Below are 3,813 nucleotides of genomic sequence, written 5' to 3' on the forward strand. Positions count from 1 at the left end.
TTTGCCCCAAAATAAAAAGAATTTCTGCCTTTTTACCTTAAAATAAGTGAAATTTCTGCCTTTTTACCCAAAAATAAACGGATTTTCTGTCTTTTTGCCCCAAAATATGAGGAATTTTTGAATTATGCCCTGAAATAAGTGAAATTTCTGCAATTTGGCCCCAAAATAAAAGAAATTTCTGCCTTTTTGCCACAAAATAAGGAGAATTTCTTTCTTTTTGCCCGAAAATTATGAGAATTTCTGCAATTTTGCTTCAAAATACAGGGAATTTCTGCTTTTATCCCAAAAGTAAGGGGAATGCATAACTTTTTGCCATAAAAAGGGAAATTTCTTCATTTTTGCTCCAAAATAAGTGGAATTTCTGCCTTTTTGCCTCTAAATAAGTGGAATTTCTGTCTTTTTCCCCCAAAACAAAGGGAATTTCTGTCTGTTTTGCCCCAAAATAAGGGGAATTTCTGACTTATTACCCTAAAATAAGTGAAATTTCTGCAATTTTGCCCCAAAATAAGGGAAATTTCTGCCTTTTTGCCCTGAAATATGTGAAATTTCTGCAATTCTACCCCAAAATACGGTGAATTTCTGCCTTTTTCCCCCAAAATAAAGGGAATTTCTCTCTTTTTGCCCACAAATAAAGGAAATTTGAGCCTTTTTACCTGAAAATTAGTGAAGTTTATGCAATTTTGCCCCAAATAAGGGAAATTTCTGCAATTTTGCCCCAAAATAAGGTAAATTTCTGTAATTTTGCCCCCAAAATAGGAAATTTCTAGAATTTTGCCCCAAAACACGAAGAATTTCTGATTTTTGCCTCTAAATAAAGGGAATTTCTGCCTTTTGCCCCCAAATTAGGGGAATTTCTGCAATTTTGCTCCAAAATACGGGGAATTTCTGCCTTTTTGCCTGAAAATAATGGGAATGCGTATCTTTTTGCCATAAAAAAAATTTCTTCATTTTTGCTTCAAAATAAGGGGAATTTCTGCCTTTTTGCCCCTAAATAAGTGCAATTTCTGTCTTTTTCCCCAAAAACAAAGGGAATTTCTGTCTTTTTTGCCCCAAAATAAGGGGAATTTCTTACTCATTACCCTGAAATAAGTGAATTTTTTGCAATTTTGCCCTAAAATAAGGGAAATTTCTGCAATTTTGCCCAAAAATAAGGGGAATTTCTGACAGTTTGCTCCCGAAAAAAGAAGATTTTCTGTCTTTAAGCCACAAAATAAGGAGAATTTCTGTCTTTTTGCCCGAAAATTAGGAGAATTTCTGCAATTTTGCTTCAAAATACAGGGAATTTCTGCTTTTATCCCAAAAGTAAGGGGAATGCATACCTTTTTGCCATAAAAAGGGAAATTTCTTCATTTTTGCTCCAAAATAAGGGGAATTTCTGCCTTTTTGCCTCTAAATAAGTGGAATTTCTGTCTTTTTCCCCCAAAACAAAGGGAATTTCTGTCTGTTTTGCCCCAAAATAAGGGGAATTTCTGACTTATTACCCTAAAATAAGTGAAATTTCTGCAATTTTGCCCCAAAATAAGGGAAATTTCTGCCTTTTTGCCCTGAAATATGTGAAATTTCTGCAATTCTACCCCAAAATACGGTGAATTTCTGCCTTTTTCCCCCAAAATAAAGGGAATTTCTCTCTTTTTGCCCCAAAATAAAGGAAATTTCAGCCTTTTTACCTGAAAATTAGTGAAATTTATGCAATTTTGCCCCAAATAAGGGAAATTTCTGCAATTTTGCCCCAAAATAAGGTAAATTCCTGTAATTTTGCCCCCAAAATAGGAAATTTCTAGAATTTTGCACCAAAACACGAAGAATTTCTGATTTTTGCCTCTAAATAAAGGGAATTTCTGCCTTTTGCCCCCAAATTAGGGGAATTTCTGCAATTTTGCTCCAAAATACGGGGAATTTCTGCCTTTTTGCCTGAAAATAATGGGAATGCGTATCTTTTTGCCATAAAAAGAAAAATTTCTTCATTTTTGCTTCAAAATAAGGGGAATTTCTGCCTTTTTGCCCTTAAATAAGTGGAATTTCTGTCTTTTTCCCCAAAAACAAAGGGAATTTCTGTCTTTTTTGCCCCAAAATAAGGGGAATTTCTTACTCATTACCCTGAAATAAGTGAATTTTTTGCAATTTTGCCCTAAAATAAGGGAAATTTCTGCAATTTTGCCCAAAAATAAGGGGAATTTCTGAGAGTTTGCTCGCGAAAAAAGAAGATTTTCTGTCTTTTTGCCACAAAATAAGGAGAATTTCTGTCTTTTTGCCCGAAAATTAGGAGCATTTCTGCAATTTTGCTTCAAAATACGGGGAATTTCTGCTTTTTATCCCGAAAGTAAGGGGAATGTATACCTTTTGCCACAAAAAAGGGAAATTTCTTCATTTTTGCCCCAAAATAAGAAAAATTTCTGCCTTTTTACCTCAAAATATGTGAAATTTCTGCCTTTTTACCCAAAAATAAACGGATTTTCTGTCTTTTTGCCCCAAAATAAAAGGAATTTTTGAATTATGCCCTGAAATAAGTGAAATTTCTGCAATTTGGCCTCAAAATAAAAGAAATTTCTGCCTTTTTGCCACACAATAAGAAGAATTTCTGTCTTTTTGCCCCAAAATAAGGAAAATTTCTGCCTTTTTGCCCCCAAATAAAAGGAATTTCAGCCTTTTTACCTGAAAATAAGTGAAATTTCTTCAATTTTGCCCCATATAAGGGAAATTTCTGCAACTTTGCTCCAAAATAAAGTAAATTCATGCAATTTTGCCCCAAAATAAAGGAAATTTCTTGAATTTTGCCCCAAAATATGGAGAATTTCTGATTTTGGCCTCAAAATAAAGGGAATTTCTGCCTTTTGCCCCAAAATTAAGGGAATTTCTGCAATTTTTATCCAAAATACGGTAAATTTCTGCCTTTTTGCCCAAAAATAATGGGAATGCATACTTTTTTGCCATAAAAAGGGAAATTTCTTCATTTTTGCTCAAAAAAAGGGGAATTTCTGCCTTTTTGCCTCTAAATAAGTGGAATATCTGTCTTTTTACCCCAAAACAAAGGGATTTTCTGTCTTTTTGCCCCAAAATAAGAAAAATTTCTGACTTATTACCCTGAAATAAGTGAAATTTCTGCAATTTTGCCGCAAAATAAGGGAAATTTCTGCCTTTTGGCCCCCAAATAAGGGGAATTTCAGCATTTTTACCTCAAAATAAAGGGAATTTCTGCATTTTTGCCACAAAATATTAGGAATTTCTGCCTTTTTCCCCAAAATAAGGAAAATTTCTGCCTTTTTTCCCTGAAATAAGTGAAATTTCTGCAATTTTGCCCCAAAATATTGGAAATTTCTGCAATTTTGCCCCAAAATAAGTGGAATTTCTGAGTCTTGCCCCAAATAAGGAGAATTTCTGTCTTTTTGCCCCAACATATAGGAAATTTCTGCCTTTTTGTACCACGATTAGGGAAATTTCTGCAATTTTGCTCCAAAATAGAGGGAATTTCTGCCTTTTTGCCCGAAAATAAAGGGAATGCATAACCTTTTGCCATAAAAAAGGGAAATTTCTTCAGTTTTGCTCCAAAATAAAGGTAATTTCTGCGTTTTTACCTCTAAATAAGTGGAATTTCTATCTTTTTTCCCAAAACAAAGAGAATTTCTGTCTTTTTTGCCCCAAAATAAGGAAAATTTCTGATTTATTACCCTGAAATAAGTGAAATTTCTGCAATTTTGCTCCAAAATACAAGGAACTTCTGCCTTTTTTCCCGAAAATAATGGGAATGCATAACTTTTTGCCATAAAAAATGAAATTTCTTCATTTTAGCTCCAAAATAAGGGGAATTTCTGTCTT

Source organism: Micromys minutus (genome assembly GCF_963924665.1).
Source record: "Micromys minutus genome assembly, contig: SCAFFOLD_47, whole genome shotgun sequence".
Classification (NCBI taxonomy): domain Eukaryota; kingdom Metazoa; phylum Chordata; class Mammalia; order Rodentia; family Muridae; genus Micromys; species Micromys minutus.